This window comes from Dermacentor andersoni, chromosome 11 (genome assembly GCF_023375885.2).
Source record: "Dermacentor andersoni chromosome 11, qqDerAnde1_hic_scaffold, whole genome shotgun sequence".
Classification (NCBI taxonomy): Eukaryota; Metazoa; Arthropoda; class Arachnida; order Ixodida; family Ixodidae; genus Dermacentor; species Dermacentor andersoni.
The window spans coordinates 105,562,163-105,579,891 of record NC_092824.1 but is presented as its reverse complement, the minus strand read 5'-3'; the positions used below and the strand labels follow the sequence as shown (position 1 = coordinate 105,579,891).

General features: G+C 47.6%; 1 protein-coding gene across 1 annotated transcript in view; it reads right to left on the bottom strand.

Annotated features, from left to right (window-relative positions):
- The window catches only part of LOC126539258 (lactadherin-like), a 65,780-nt gene extending 50,693 nt beyond the window's left edge, over positions 1 to 15,087 (bottom strand). Inside the window, exon 1 of the mRNA XM_050186036.3 lies at positions 13,752 to 15,087. The gene's annotated coding sequence lies outside the window, so the exon portion shown is untranslated. The remainder of the gene's footprint in view (positions 1 to 13,751) is intronic.
- Positions 15,088 to 17,729: the final 2,642 nt, after the last annotated feature.

Sequence of the window (17,729 nt, the reverse complement as noted above, 5' to 3'; positions counted from 1 at the left end):
AGAGCAGTTTTCAACGCAACAGTGCTGCTTTCAGGCACGTCAGTTATACGGAACGCACTTTCTCGCTGAACAGCTTGGTAGCGTATACTGCGCAAGTTACACGAAGAAGGCCAGAAAGAAAGATATATGCTTCGCTGAGGGCGAAATGCAAAAGAACGCCCGTGTATCGTGCACTGGGTGCACCGAAGTACGGCGTGCCTCGTAATCAGATCGCGGTTTCGGCACTAAAGTCCCCTGCATTTAATTATCTGGTTTATTACGACGAAAGATAGAGCAGAGCGCCGAATGAATCTGTGCGAACGTGTTCGCTATGAACCAGCCAGGGCGCCAACGGAACACTTACGCACTCTTTCACCATTACCTTTTATTGCTAAAAGATCGCGTGAACGCTACGTTCACCGCTGATGAAGCATGCTCACAATAAACGGTAAAGGGCGAAGTGAACGTATCTGGTGAGAATATGTGAGTAGTACACGAGAGCTAACGCATCCAGTTCGTTGAGCACGTCGACTGTGGATTGCGTTACCGTGAGGCACGTCGGTTGGTTAGCGTCTGGTGATGCGGACTGCGATACCGTAATACATATTGGCCGTTATGGAAGGCACTCTATCGTAAGGCACATCGCTAGGCACATCGACAGGCACATCCGTAAGCAAATCGGGCAATGTGGATTGCGCTGCTGTCGCATGACAAGTCAACACAATACTTATCTCCCGACGAGTACTGCGCAGGATGTGCCAACCCTGCTCCCAGAGAAATACTATGCGAGTGCTTCAGGGAACGAAGTGTTGGAACCTTTGCACACTTTTTACGCTACTTTCGGATAAACCCATATTATATTGCGTCGATGCCTAGAATTTTTGGAACCGTACGGTGGTTTGCACAAACCCGCCGTGGTTGCTCAGTGGCTATGGTGTTGGGCTGCTGAGCACGAGGTCGCGGGATCGAATCCCGGCCACGGCGGCCGCATTTCGATGGGGGCGAAATGCAAAAACACCCGTGTACTTAGATTTAGGTGCACGTTAAAGAACCCCAGGTGGTCGAAATTTCCGGAGTCCTCCACTACGGCGTGCCTCATAATCAGAAAGTGGTTTTGGCACGTAAAACCCCATAATTTAATTTTTTTTTTGGTTTGCACAAAGCAAACGAATTAAAAGAGACACTTATCATGGCGCATAAAGTGCATTGTCGGCCGTTCAGTGTGACGAGATCGAAGGACACAATAACTGAACGTTAAAAATAAGAAAGGTAAAGTAATCCACAAACGCATTGACCCGTGCAACGAACTCAAGGAAGGCTGTACTTCTGGAGATGGTAACGTTGATGTTGAGTCGTTTTTTTTTTTTCTCCTGCGAGGGGAACTAGTCGCACTGCGGGAACTTAAAACTGCGAACTAACGCCGACATTCCAAAAAATAAGCGAGGAAAGCAAGAACGTCGCAGCATAACCAGCCCCTTTAGCAACGCAAGTTAGAAGAAGCTTCGGTAAAGGATGATGATGAAGATGGTGCTGGCTGTGGTAGATCTAAACGCGAGCCACGGCCAATCCCTCCGCTCGTGGGTACTTGCCAAAGTTGAAGGTAACAACAACAACCTTCCCGCAGGTATTTATGCATCGCCGTAGAGAAATTCCTTCGCGAATCGCCTCAGTTCTTATTGTTAAGCTCATCGGACGTTGGTTTCTTCGCTCATACTTTCCTTGCAGATATTTTATTACTGCCATTCATACAGAATGACTATCCAAGATCAACTCCTTGCTCTGCTTGCATTTCATTTGTGTGCGCGCGTATTTGTTTTAATTATTTCAGTCTTGCAAAAGGTTGAGTGCTATGTTTACACATTCCTTCATTTAACATATGTGATCGCTGTTGTTTGTGTTTTCATTGAAAATTTTCTCTACCGTCTCGTTCGGTTCTCGGCCTATCCGTCACAGGTGGTTTACATTTGGTCGCACTATCATCATCACCACACCACCACCACCATCATCATCATCATCATTATCATGAACAACAATAACAAAAACAACAACAGTAAAAACACACGAAGAAGACAGCGCAACGAACGGACTTGCCATGTTTTATGGACACAGCCGCAACAAACAACAACAACAACAACAACTTGTCTGCAGAACCAAGAGGCGATATTCCCACAAGAGTGCGTAGAGGACTGGAGGAATCGAAATCACGACGCAGGCGAAACCCCCCAATTGTCGCAAGCCACACGTAGCGCGAACTTTTTTAAAGAAAGCACAAACAAGCACCAGAAAGAGAGAAATATGGGTCCTACCTTCGGTCGCAAAATTGTAAAAAGCTGATAGGCTAGAATAGAGAAACAGGGAAAAAAAGAGAAAGATAATGAAATGATGGTCAGTACGGAGGAAAAAAAGAAGAAAGGGGTGTATAGAAAGAACCTAATGGGGAGCACCGCTTCGGCGTTCGCGTATTAGCCCATACGCGGACGGCGAGCGTAGCGAACAGCGAACCAATTCAGATAAGAGCTTTTGCTCCTCGATACACGAGTGAGATGCCACGCCTGTCTAGATCGCACCCCTCTTCCCTACTTTTTACCCCACCCCGGTTCTCCTACTGCCTGTCCAACATTGTGTTCGTACTGCAGATATATAGCTATTTTTAATTTTTAAAGCCCTCACTTTTTTTTCTTCATCTTACAGGTTTTTCGTACGTTCCGGGTTTCGGCCGCACCATCACCGCCTCCACGTGAACTGCCTACTGCGAAGCTTTCGGGCCGACGTAACTTTTATCTTGTCACGTTGTCATTAAAAGAGTAAGGGGAACCTCGTACAGAGAGAGAGAAAAAAAAAGGAATGTAAGGAAATACGTAAGGCAAGGACGACCCATCGCGCTAATTTTCGTCGAGTTGTATTGAGGGAACGCTATAGAAGTGTTAAATATAAAGAATGTGTTAAAAGAGGAGGAGGAGGAGGAGGGAACTGTGTGCATTTGGGAGAGGAAGAGAAGGGGGCAAGAAAAAAAAAAAAAACGGGCGTTGCTGCTGGTGGTGGTTGTGGTTATAGACTCCCAGCTCTAGCTCTCGCCTTCCCTCCCCCTTCCCTCCCGTCAAAGCCTCCCGAGAAAGGGCTCCAGGTGGCGCTTCTAGCACTCGCTACCTCCTCTCCAGCTCTAAGCCCGCCTCGCGTGTTTTATATTCGGGCGAGCGGTGGGAGAGGATAACAGCGTGTTTTCAAGGAAAGAAAGAAAGAAAGGCAGGAAGAAAGAGGCCGCCATAAATCATGATTAAATCGCGTCGCGACTTTCGGCCTCAGCCTCGTAGAGGAGGGAGAGGATGAGAACGAGGTCGAGCATGCGAACGAGTGCAGACGTCAAAGAGTGAGAGAGAGGAGGGAGTGGGAGACTAATGCGAAACAGTTTGAAACGATGATAGGAAGATGTGCAGAAGCGCGCTATGGCATGTCGGTGGAAGTCGGGCAAATTTCCGGCATACTACAACTTTTTTTTTTTTTTGTAAATCTAACCGTCCTGGTTGTCCCTAAGACTCCGCATTTATATCACACGCGCTTTGGCGCTATCGCCTCTTGACATGGCCGCTGACAGTTTCCTTCCGAGCGCTAAAAAAATGACAATAAAATGAAAATAAATAAAGAACAAATGCTGTCGCATTAAAAAAAAAAAGAAAGAATGCGAAGTGCCAATTCATCCCGTTTTGGGATCCCGGAGAGCCGTGAGCGAGTCGGGCTGATTTTGCGGGCTTGACGTTGTTATTCTTCGTTTGTTTCGATTGTGTTGCTTTTCTTTCATCGTAGGGTGCATCAATAAATATACCGCACGAAGCGATTTTCTCATTTTTATTTTGTTTTACACGCTTATGTCTCCTGTGGTGAAATGCCCAAGGTCGTTGTCGCTGGATACAAGGTGGAGCGTAGATTCCTGCCGCGAAAACCGCGCTTTAAATTATAACGCAGCGGGGTATAACTGACACACCGCTAACCGTATTTTCTGCCGACACGCTCGACGATTACACGGTTTCCTAGAACGAAGTGTGCCGTAGAGAGTCTAACGACTAACTCCAGGGCGACTGAATCTGTACAGGCCTGCGCCGCTCGAAAGCTATATGGTTATCCGTATATTTTTCTATTTTTTTCCCAGGACAAGAGCCGTGTTGATACAAAGTTTATAGCTTATCGCGAGTTCCGGACACTCCACCAGCCGTGACTCTGCTGATAAATGAACAAAGCAATATATATAAGTCGAGAGAACTGTGATTCATTGCCATTGCGTCTGGTAACTTTACGCAGAAGTGGGAGAGGGGCTTAGCTGAAACAGATGGTGGTGGGTGTAACGAGAAACTTCGTGAATTCGGCCCCAGTTTACTGAGTAAGGCAAGTTCTTTTCGACACTTCTACGCAACCGCGGCTGTTGCCTTTTCTTCCCAAGAATGAAGAAACAGTGCTGCGTCACTTACGCCTGGGCGTTGCATTCACCAATGCATCTTCATTTTTTTATCGCAATGACCGATAGCACCGAGTGCAATGCCCGTGGCGTCGAGGAGACGATGGAACACGTCCTACGTCACAACCCGTCGTTTGAAAATGAAAGACATGACCTCCGCGCATCTCTAGCTCAGCTAGATGGAAAGCTTTTCACGTTGAACAAGGTCTTGGGACCATGGCCTCGCATATCATATCTTCACAAAAGGTCACCAAAAGCACTGCTGTGATTTCTGAAGACTACTGGACTGAGCGACCGTCTGGGATATACATGTAGAGCAAACAACTGTCCCTCGTCGGTGATATCAAGAGTGGACTTTCTCTTACCTTAATCTTCCCGCCCCCTCCCCTCCCCACCCCTCCTGCAAGGTAGGGTAGCCCATTGCCGTGCTCAGTCCTGCTTGCCTCCCTGCCTTTCATTTAACCTCTTTCCTCTCTCCTCTCTGGGCCCGGTTTTCCCGCACGCTGCACAAGACGAACCCGTTCAGATCCTCCAATTTTGTTATTCATATGCTAATTGACTCCGTATTAGTGCGTACCGCTGGCTGTATTGAAACCGCGAACATCTGCACCTGCGACTCTAAAGTGAGTCACATTGCTGTCTTAAGAAAACGAGCGCCATCAGCAAAAGCATGCTGTTTACCTGGTTCAGGGCAGTAACAAAAAAAAATTATCAGTTGATTACGTACTGCCAGATGAACAAAGCCGCACTGTGTACTTTGAGAAAGTTATCGAATTCTTCTACAAACTTTCTTACACAGAAAATCCCAGCCGTAAGCACAATTCATATTTTTCTTCATTCCTTCTCGATGATATAACCTTCAGTTTCGGCCAGCTCTTGAAAGATATAAAACTGAAGGGTTCACTATAACATGTCAGAGCGGCAATGTGTGTGATTGCGTACTTGTTACAAAAAAAAAAAAGGTGTACAACTCAACAACGCGATTCGTGTTTTTTCAGCAGGTCTGCCCTCCTCTACAACTACATTTGGTTTCCAAGCTTTTCTTTGGGCATTTGCCAATTTCCTTCAGATATTTTCGACTGTGTTACGTACGTTTATTCAAGTTACGTAAATTATCTGCAAAAGCCAGTGACCTTTGTTAAAAGAGCGTCACTGAACATCATAGTAAAATTTACTGTAACTTTTTAAAATTTATTTCAGTATCCTTCCAGTAATAGGTTAACTGACGATACGAGACTTTTCGCACGAAAATTAGTTTCTGAATGTTGTTTAATATCACTGTGCTCGTAATCAGTCATTAAAAACTACCGTTGGGGGACTTCATCGAGACCTACAGTCACAAGATAAGCGACAGTGAGTATGGTAACAAAGGTAACATTGATAGAGTGAATAGAGATACGCCATGTGACCATGTGAAGCTCATGGCAGTTGAGTGAAAATAAAAGCTCACTATAATTGAAGGTGGCTAAATTCGTGGTCAAACAAGTCAAGAAAAGAACAGTTATGGAGGGAAAAGTCCATCCTAAACAACAGCGGCATTTCATGAGAAAACCCATAGTGGCTCCCTTTTTTTAAAGGTATATTTTCTGTTGTCCAAGCACATTCATGGAATGAGGGCGACTAAAAAACCATTTAGCCTGAGTCACTCTCGCTAACTGGCGCGGGGATTTATGATCTCCGCGGCCAACGACATTCACGGGACCTTCGCTGCATGTAGAGACCATACGTTATACTCATGGGTGTGGTGGAGAAAATCAGTGGGGAATTCGCGGCGGTTGCTCCAGTTGGAAAGGCCAGTAGTATACCAGCAGTGGCGACGTGTCGCAGTCCATTCAGCTGAGCCACGCAAAAGCTCGAGAAAAATGTAAAAAAAAAAAAATATAGGAGTAACTTGAAAAAAAAAAAGAACGCGGAAACAGCTATATTGCTTAAGCTGTTTAGCCATGACATTAAGATAAGACGTCAACTGGACACGTCTTCCGTTTTTACATTAGCCGATAGATCCCCCCCCCCCTCCCTAAAGATTTGCGTGGCGGTGATGTCATCGTAAAGTACGAGTCGCCGTAGTGAACAAGATACGAACCGTTCGTGGCGTAGGAGTTGCTCGGCGGACAAGCTGTTCCACTTAGGGCACATCTGCGCTCAGCGTGCGTTACCGTGGCCCGTCTTCTAAACTGGGCCAAAGTTATTTACGACACAATCAATTCGACTGGCGTCCCAGACGTTGATCAGTACAGCAGCACAGGAGCACAGCGGGCGGACGTCGGCCCTCTATGCGCGTGCGTGAAACGCAGACGTATGGTTAGATTATATAGGAGACACTGCTACAGCTAGAGGCGAAGGCAATACGAAGAAACCCACGACACCGTGTTTCTCGAAAAACAACAACCACAACAATTACGGCGTGCAAGATTGCGACATCAGGCTTTCCATATGTTGCGACGGAACATATGGACAAACGCACACTGCCAATTGGAAGTTCGTAAAACAAGCGACTCGAGTGTGTGTGTTGCGCGGGGGCGTGGTCTTCACAATCTCTCGAGGTCACGGTTGTGCAGGTTCACGGCGGAATAGGCTTGCCGCACTGCACGCTATCGCATACGTGCGGCGTACTCTGTCCTACTTTTCTTATTTCGTTTCCTTCGTCCAGACTTCCAACAACTCGAAAGCCATTTTTCGTCGGCTGCGTGGGTGTGTCCATTTCGTGCGATACAGGGAACGTACGGTTCCGGCTGCCAACTTCCTCTCCATGACGCGCTTAAGCGAAGTGAAATCGCCCACCGTATGGCAGACGGCATAAAAACTGCAGCGCGCACAAAAGGTTCCCATAGTGCGGGTATAAGGCGGTAAGATTTAGAGCCTGTGGCTTGACCGGTCCGTGGTGCCTCTTATACACACCATACGACAGTGGAGTTCTCTGTATCCACGAAATTATTTTTATTATTTGTTTTGAACACATATGTACAAATAACAGGAAAGGAAAAGCGTGAAGCGGCCTGGCAACTGCCACCGGGAGGGGCACAATGCCTGCCTACTCTCCAGGAGGGAGGTGACAGCAACACAGAAATGGGAGATAGGAAGGAGGGGAGGAAACAAGAAAGGAAGAGCAACAGGACAAATCTAAAGAATAAAGTTTAACACACAGTACAGATCCACAAAAGCAACCTTCCGAGAAGAACACAGTGTTACGTTAAACTGAATGCCGGGGGGAACAAGCCACGGGAGATTAGACTTGGCCAGCACGCGGCAGTTATAGAAGGGCTGGGTTTGCACGAATATTTAAATGTACCAAAACACCTTGCTTGTGCACCACATTTGTGTATATGTGCGCTATACAATCATGCTCACTTGATTATTTGTACAAGAAAAAAAATGTTATTGTGACTAAATGATGTCTTTTTTTTTCATGGGTCCGACGCGCCGTACACTAAACATATACGCATGACGAATCAGCGTTCATGTATAACCACCTGTAACTACCGCTACAGGTATCCTTGTTGACGGCTCTGTTTCTCTGCGTGATCACGTGCAGTGAAGCAACACGCATTACCCAAATGTCATCGCCGTAGCAAACACATGCCTTCGAGCGCATCCTAACAGCTTTCTAGAAGCGTTCGGCTCTTTCGTGTATATACTGACAACTATCGCCGATGCTATCTACACAATTATTTTTTTTCTTGTAACAAGGAACTCTCGGGAGCACGCGTTACGTCCATATCAGTCCAAAGGGTGCGGCCACCCGACGATATCAACACCATTAACGCTTCTTAATATACCACCGAGACTATAATTATAGAAGGATCCAATTCCGGGAACACTTCTGTTGCCACTTCCAAAGCAAGCACCGGGCAAATTTGGCTCGCGCTACCTAGTTGTCCGCCAGCTCACTAGAACGGAAAAAGCTTGCTACGTTCTTACACCAAGCCGATACACTTTCAGCAGTGCTCGGATTGCGGCAAAATCGTTTTGGACGCTCACATACCAGGCGCCTCGGCTGATACCGCTGGCGCGTTTGAGCCGGCTTGGCTCGGCTACAAAAAAGGCCGTCGCTCGGCTAGCGGGCAAGGAAGGCAGGGGAGAGATATGAGATAGCTGTTAAGCGGACTGGTTAATGACGCGTTTCGCGGAAGGGTCACTTGCGAATGAGTGCAGCGCACGGCCTAATCTCACCACTTCATCTTCAGCAGCGCGCAAAGCTCCCTCCCAAGACCTTGCCTGCAAGGGTGCCTGGAGCCCAACCACTTCTTTCGCCCCAACGACCTTTTTCTTTTTTTCTCCAAGCCGAACACTTCCTTTGCAGCTGAGAGAACGATGTCGACACTAAGGACAACAAAGTCGGTCGTTCCATATTCTATTGATTTGATCGAAACCTTTTTTTGCAGCGCCAGTATTGTCAAGGTGCACAGGTCTACACATCTCAAGATGGCGCTGGAACTTAGGCTCCTGCAAACTCGCCGTAGGCGAATCAGTGGCTATGGCAATCTGCTGCTGAACAAGAGGTCAAGGGTTCGATACACTGTTTCGGCGGCCGCATTTTGATGCGGACGGAATGCAGAAACGCTCGTGAGGCAAGAAGCGTTAAGTGAACCTTAACGTACCCCAGGTGGTCAATTTAATTCGGAACCTTCCTCTTTATACAGTGCCTCACATAGCCCTTGCATTGTTTCGGATTGCTAAAATTCTTCGGTAAATCCATAAAATAGGCAAATAGTCAGTATCGCTTGTACAACGACAAGTAATTTGAATTATAATAACGTCGATAATCACTACCAGCATTGTCTGACGAAGAGGTCCAAACAAAATGCAAACGTGAAACCACAACACAAGAATGGGACGAATGATGGTGACAATCAAAGGCAGCTTATTTTGTAGATTCTGCGTTGTGCTGTTCTCGCGCTGCTTTTCTCGCGTTTCTCGCGCAGGCCAGTCCAAATCAGCACCCTTCTACAGTACACTTGATGAGTAGATTTTATAGGTTGGGAAAAACGTTCATAGGTGGCCAGTAAAAGTGACCAATAAGCTGCACATCTCGACAAGGAGCAGAAACCCATGAATAGAAGTGCCTGGCTTGGTAGATATAGAATTCTGTCACTATACATTCTGTTATACTATACTTTACTTACTATACTTACTATGCTATACCGCATCACTTTTTCTTTCTTTTTGACAACGTTAAATACTATTTTGTTTCCTTTTTTTTCAATTTAGTTCACGACGTGTCAAAAACTATCACCACGATGCTGTCATGGCAAAGGAAGTCGCCAGACAGAAAAAAAAAAAAAGAACTCCTCAAGTCCCAACCCAGTCAGACACATCACTTTTTCAACATCACGTATACGTGCTCCAAGTGTTGGACTGAGCGCAAGATTGCCGCCGGCTGGGTTTACGTGAAGCCAGCTCCATGGTGAAAGCGCGGTACTTACGGCACGTATGTCAGGCCACCGCTAGGTAATGCCCGACTCCCGTCTTTCCCTACCATAGTTTTATAACAAATTGAAAAGGTTATTTCGGCCTTACCGTTGCGTCGTTCCCGCTAGCATTTCGCAGCCAAGATCGCCTTTCTTTCTTTTCTTTCTTCTGAGTCACGTTGTTCCATGAAGCAAGAAGCGACTTTGTTCTCTTGGTTCACGCAGAAAAAAAGAAAACGCCGCCATTGCATGTACACCTAGACATTATACGTGTGAGCCACGGCAAAAACGTAAACTGATTTCGCTGCCTCTAGCCAACTAAGCGTCTCGGTTAACCCTCCCCCTCCCCGCCTCCCAAGAGAAAAATAGAGGTGACTCGTGTTTCGTTGAACGTTAACGACGCGAACCAAAACAAAATTCAATCTTGCTGCGATGTTTGGACGAGAACGATGCAGTGGCAAAGCGCGAAACCTTCCAATGTCGCCCGAATAAGAACGCAGGTCACTGTATAAACATTAGGTCCAAACACTTTCGTGACAAAGGAAATGCTTTCGTTAGCGAGTCAGCTATCGCGACATTTTCAAGCGGGTCGACGATCTCGTCAGAAGCCTCCCGCCCGTCCCGTCCGAGCCATCGGTCTTCCGGAATGCCGATACCGTGAGCGAACTCATATCGCGACGATCGCTTTCGCAAGTCGCGCGCCCTCCTCACGCCACGTCAGACGAAGACACCCTTATGTGGCGAGCTCGCAAAGACGGTTCTAAACTCAGCGGTTGCTTAAGCAAGCAAGCAAGCAAGCAAGCAAGCAAGCAAGCAAGCAAGCGCGCGCACACACACACACACACTGCGTATAAGCCTTTTCAATCTCGCTTAAACGATGGGCGTCCCGCGGCCGCATCTTTCCGGTAGGTGGCAGCATCTCCGCGCGAGCTCCGCGATATTAGCGCCGCGGGGGTGCCGCCAAAGAACTTTCCGGAGTGCGTCCGGCTTAATGGCTTCACATCGCGAGGTGACGTCGAACGGCGAGAGCCTGATCTATCTCGACGCGGTATCTCCCTACACGTTGTACCCGCGAAAACGGTGCAGCGTTTTCTGAGCGTTATAGGGCCATAGATTAAACTGACACTCTTATAAGGCGGACCGGCATGCCGAACGTCTTCCCCGTCGTGGTCAAGGATGCTCGTTCCATTGTACCTTCTTCGGGGTATACTGCTCAGGTGGCCCTTTTGGTGCAGTAACGCAGAGAGCGGCACAACTCCTAACTGCATAACAAATAAGAAATTTGTCCGGTCCTACGCTACGTTTTGTCCTTGGCACCCTTACCCCCACCCACTTTCTCGCCTCTGGTGGCACCTCCCCCCCCCTCTTTTTTTCTTTGATGTTGTTTTCTCGTGCACGATACACTATAACCAGCCTGTTCCAGAGGCTCTCGCAGCCTCTACAAAACTGCACCAATTTAGTGAGCGGGTACATACCAAACACACAAAAAAATGTTCGGTGGCACATAACTGGGCGTCGCGCCCAGCGGCGTTACCCGTAGTCGGCAACCTGCCAGGGGACGACGTTTCGGACCCCGCAGGGCGACGTGTCGGAGAGGAAGGGGCCCGGTCCGCCTAAATGCGGTGGCGTGGCTCGCCGCACCTTTCCAGCATGTTTTTTTATTATTATTATTATTATTTTTATCATTATTATTCTAACTGGCGCGGCGAGCGGCGGAATCGATTCCGCCCCGACTATGACGGCGACGACGTCGACCGCAATTTGGGAAGCGCCGCGTCGCACGTGGGACGCGCCGCTGATCGTCCGCCGCGATTAAATTGGGCGCACACTCATCGCGCCCGCAAGACCCTCTTGGAGGCAAGCACCGAGAGTCGCTAAGACGGCCCGACAGCCGCAACAAGCGCACTTATTTTGTTAATTGTTAACGCATGAGTGACCTCCTTCTAATGCGACAAAGTAACACGGCCTTAGTACTAGGTTGCGGGTTCGATACCTGACTGCGGCTGCACACGTACATAAAGCAACAAATGTGTAATAGCATCGTACTGTGGCGTCTAATGTTGCTTCTGGAAGGCGAGTGCGAAGTGTGTTGAGTCCTTCCTGGTTGGGTCATATCGCCGTGAACATGTTTGCGAATGCGCGGATGATCCGCTTCCACAATGACATTTGAGATAATTGCTGCCTGCACATTCAGGGTTAGTTGAATGTCATTGGCACAGTGTAGCTGCTGGAACCTAATTACATTATGGCATCGATGTGAAGAATTAAAACAAGCCAATGTGGCTTCGAGCACGTCGGTGACCTCCGCTGTTGCCCAGCGAATGTGTTGTTTGCAACATTGGATGCGAAGCAGAGGGTGCGAATCCCGACACCGGCGGTCGCACTTCACTCGAGGCGAAACGCGAGAACGCGCAGAAACGTTGATCATTGTATGAGAGCCTGAAGTAGCCGAAAGTAGCCTCGAACCCCGTCATAGCATCGCCGAACGCCTATAGGCGTAGCCTTGGGAAGCAAATCTTTTATCAATATAAGCGCCAACAGCATCGAACTCGTTGGAATATAGCTTGTAAGCGGCGACTTCTGTCGCCTGATAAGGCGAAATACTGATTCCGTGATGTTGAGGGAGTAATTCTATAAAGTTCATTGAGGACGCAGATTCAAGCCTGTGGCCTCCTTGCTCAGTGACATCAATTATGTACCAGAAACTTGTAGTCCAAAGGTCACGCGATATTATGGAAGTACAAACAGCAAAAACAATGGCGCAGGTTTTTCCAGCTGATTCACTGGAAATTTATACATTCACTACATCAGACGGAGCACTAGAAGCAAAACGAATGTTGGCTCAATGGCAGGACCAGCGTTGTCGAATGTAGGATCAATGTGGCCCCGCGTTTTACGTCATCAATGCCTTCGCTTCGTGCGCTCTGATAGTGTTCAGGCGACGTGAAGTGACGTTGAAAGTTCCTTTTGGAATAAATACAACAAGAGAGAGGGGGGAGCTGATTAAATCATGAGTGAGAGATTACACTGTATTTTTTGGAGGTAGTTATTGCCTCAAATGCACATGTAAATCTCACTTTTCAAAAGGTGACAGTCACCGCTTCCCGGCATTAAACGCCGGCAGGACCAGATGAAACGTTTCTCAACATATATTTTGTAACACACATGCGCACTGAGGAATGAAAGCTCCCTCGCTATCGAAAATTCAAGCCTAACGCATGCAGACGAACAACAGACCTGCCGCAGACGCGGCGTGGTCGTAATGCCGTCTTTGTCGTGTCATTTTTGTCGACGAGAATACGTCACGTAACACTGCTCTGGTAACTACTGCGATAGTGCTGTTTCTTAAAACAGCTGACAGACGACAGGATGAACCAGACCTTTTACTGAGAATTGTTATTCGCTACGTAGCGTCCAAATGTGGAAACAGAAACAACAACAACGAAAAATGCATTACGTGGTAACAGCACGTGTTGTGAGGAAGGAACAGAAATCAGGGTCGAGATCATGTAACGATTCCATCTGAACTCCTTTTCTGTCAGTGGACCAGGCCGCGCTCCGTCTGCGTTACCACCAGAAGGATCATAAAAAAGGGTAGAATCGAGCGGAAGTAATCGCTGCATTATACAGGGCCTGGGTAATTTTTGTTGATTTGATTCTTTACGTGCGCGCATAGACGCTGGACTGAACTGTCTAACTGCAAGAAAAAGCTCCTTCACTTAGCAGTCAACGTTCCGCTTTAACCAAAGCAATATTTTCGAAAAATCTTGCCCGCCACAAAATCAAACACTTCTGCCTCGCCCTGCCCCTTCCTCACCCCCGTCGTTCACACACACAGATTATATGCCCTTCCCTGTGGAAAAATGAACAAAAAGAAATACCGTGAGTCGTATTCGGCATACGACGCAAAATCTCACCTCGTCTGGTGATGCAGACGACGCAGTGCCAGCGACGAACCATGAGAAGGTAAGCTCACGCGCTAGCGAAGTAGTCTTTCTCCACCACCGAAAAAAAAAGGGGGAAAAAAAACAGAAAAGCAGGTAACGCAAGACGCCAACAACAACGGGAAGGTAGGTGTCCAGCCAACAAAGTTCCCGGCGGGGGGGTCAGCTACAACATTCGACGGCCACCATTCACCGCAAGAACGACTGAAAGCAGTCACCCACAAACTTAACAACACAGCGCGGCTGAAACAAGCGCGCCGCGCACAACCACGCACCACACGGCAGCCTGCACGCGCGGGGATGCGCCGTGTTGTGTGGCTCCCGAACTCGGAACAGCGTTCGCGGTTTTGCCGGGAGCGGACCGAAGAGGGGGGCAACTTTTTTTGTTTTTTTCGTATCGGGCAGCGGCGCCCGCCAGCGCGAGAAAACGCTCTCAAAAGCGCGCGCGAGTGCCAAGGAGGGCAGCTTCTCGAGTCGGCCGCTCGGGGGAGCGAGGGAGCGCAACGCCCCGCGTGACGTCATGTGACGTCAGCTCTGCCCCCCCCCCTCTTTCCACTCTTGTTTTTTCCGTTGCTCTCTCACTCTCCATATCGTTCCATGTCCGCCCTGCATGTTTAATACGAAGTTCGTTTCATGACTTCTTTATGGCTGTTCTTTCGTTGCCGTTTTGCCAGGCCGTGGTCTCTTTCCCGTCTGTTTCTTTTCTGCCACGTTTGTTTTGTTCTGTGCGCTACTGGGAGTCACAAATTAGGCCAATTAGAAGAACGCACTCCAACGAACGACTCGAGCCAAGTCGGCCGGGCACATCGCGCCTGCTGCGAAGTCGGCGTCGCTTTTGCAATGAGCCAAGACAAATCACCCTCGGAGTGCTAGAAAATGTCACTGTCGGTGTCTCGGTGGTGAGCATACGATGACTAGTGGCGCGACATTTTTCTTTTCTTTTTTTTTTTTTTTTTTGCCGGCTAAATTATTTTTCTCATGCTCTGTCGTCATGACCACCGGTGAATGAAAGTGGCGTTTTTTGTCACCGAGGCCGAGGAAAGTGTACGCGAGGCTAATGAGTGCGTATATCAACTGCCTGTGCGTGGCGTGGCCGTACGCGCGAAAATTTATGGACAAACACCGACCTAGCGAGCGAAAGTAATATTTAACGGGAGCCTACCTGACAAATGTGCGCAACTGAACATTAATCTTTAATTGCCATAATATATTAATATTCAGTTTTCCATCAGTGCAGGCTGGCAGAGTGTTCCAGGACAAGAAAGCGAAGTTCTTGGCTTGGGTATCAACGTACGTTTAACAGCAGACAGCGGCAGGCAACTTCACGTATACATATTAATGCGATAGCGTTAAGGGCTCCGTGTCGCGGGAAATCCAGCGTCGGCCGTCGATTCGGCAAAAATAATTTCGCGCCAAGTTCCGAACCACGCATACCCAACCACTCTTGTACCACCAAAGTTGCTCACACCTTACCCTTCATTCTTTACAAAGTTATTCCTCGGAATGTTGAGAACGGCAGTCCACAAACGAATGTAATGGGAAAAAACACCGACAGCGCATATCTTTTATGTTAGTTCTTCCCAGACTGAAAAATTAAAAGTGCGAAGCAGTAATAGGAGATTGACCCACGCAAGAGGCCGTGTTTCTGCCAGAAAGCTTGTATTCCTGCACAGCGTTCGCCGCCAACGTTTCGCTCTAAACGTTACGGTTACATAAGTTGCAGTTTAATGCTGCATAAGTTGCAGCATGAAAAGCAGTTGGGGGTCTTTGAATGCTATCGCGATCCACTCTTAAAGGCGAAGCCTTCAGCGTCCTCCAAATTTTAAAGCGAAAGCTTTACTGGCCGCGTACTTGCGATTTCGCCGTGCTCCGAGGAGGCACACGACGTCACACCGCGTTCCTCGTCGTTGCGCTCGCCTCCGCTCGCTTCGCCAGCTGCGTCGCATGCCCGATAACATGTCGGAGGATTGAAAAGGAGAGCTCGCGTGCGCCGCAACCACAGTTGAGGCGGCAGTATGGACGGCGACAATTCTGATAAGAAGGAGTAGGCCTGGAATCGACATTGGAACGAGATGAAGAGGAAACGAATCGCCCAGGAAACAGACGAACAGCGCGCCGAACGACTTGCTAAACGGCGCAACATAGCGAGACAACAAGACTAACCTGGACTTGCAATCAAGATTAACCAAGGCTAACCATGCTATGCCTTAGCTTTCGCTACGTATATCCTGGCATAGCCGAGCTAAGCCACTGCCAATTTTTTACACTCGTAATAACAAGCATAACCATCGGACAGCCAAAAGATTTACATACTTCGCGCGACCTCGTGCAAGCTACGCGTACGTACAAAGCATACCGTGTGTCCCAGCTAACGCTAGCCAAGGTGTTCAAAGGAGGGGGGGGGGGGATTTCAAAAACGCGGTGCAAGACACGATTTTATGACCCACGGTATTCGGTCGTCTGGCCTCTGACGACAGAACAGAGAAGGTTTGAAAAGCGTATACCGACGTGGAAGTTGTCCGTTACGCGCTAACGGGCGCCTTGCAGGACCTCAATAAACTTTTTCAATCAGCCAGCCAACCAACCATCATAACACCATGGGTTTTAGGACCATGTCTTGCACCGTGTTTTTTCAATCTTTCTTTATTTTTCGTTGAACAGCTTGGCGAAAATTAGCTGGAACAACCCTGTATTTCGTGCATATGAATGACAAAAAAAAGAACTGTCAAAATACAGAAAAGAATTATCAGCGCAGTTCCCAGAGAAATAGCGAGTGCTTTTTTTTTTCTCTGAGAATAGCCAACAAATCTAGGCGTTGGAAGAAGCGCACGGTTATTCAAACTGTATTATTTTTCTTGCCTACACAATCGTAATGTTGTGAATTTTTATGGGCCAAGAATATTAAAGACCATCTTTTGTGGCACCCAAGGCACGTGATATGCCTAAGGCAGCATTCCCCAGAAATACCGCACAGAGTCGCCGCACAGCGTGATACGATCGACGCACGGACATTTATGAAATATCAGCAAAATCACGTCTTTTTGCAGTACACAATCCACAAGTTACGTAATTGGAGTTGATGACGCTCAGATTCTAAAGTCAGTCTTTGTGGTGGTGGGTTTTATTTATTTATTTATTTATTTATTTTTACGTGTCGTTGGATAGTTGTTTGAAAGCGGTATCATTTCTGCAGGAATCATTCGACCAGGATGGGTTAAAGATAAATTATGAAATGCATTTGCGAATACATTTCGCCGCTCTGCATATATATATATATATATATGCTCATATCGCTTCGGCTTAGAATTTCTAATTCCGATCTTACTATATATGTGCTCAGACGAAGTTGACAAGCCTGGGCAATTATATAAATGTGGAATGAGCCGAAGATACGGGACAGAAAGCGGCAACCAATTTTCTTAATGTCAGTGGAGGCCTTCACCGATCGCAAAGGTGGTATTTTTCTTCTCTTTTCCTATAAGAAGGCACGACATAAGATCCAAGGAGCAATACTGACATGGCACGAAAATTTGCATGCACCCGAATGTAAGTACGAAACTAAAAAGTGTATATGTACATTCGTTTCTAGGCTAACCAATTTGTGTCACATGATCGGAGCACCATGACACCGTGCTGCTGAGTGCGGTACCTATTCGTGGCAGCTGAAGCTATGCCAAATGGTAGATAAATAGATAATTTATCACTATTCGACGGAAAACACAAGGCTCAGCTATCGAACTTACACAAGTCTCTGTTAAGGTAGCTGTGCAGGCTCACACACCAGTTTCTTTTTGGGGTATCGATTTCGATTGCACTTCGCGATAGGTTTGCGGTTCGCTCGGAGAGGTAACCACTTACCGACTTGTCGCGCGCAGAAAAGTACCAAGATCGAATTGAGGAGACCACGTGCTCAGAAACCAGAGCCTCTGCTAGAATTTGTCAATCTAAACT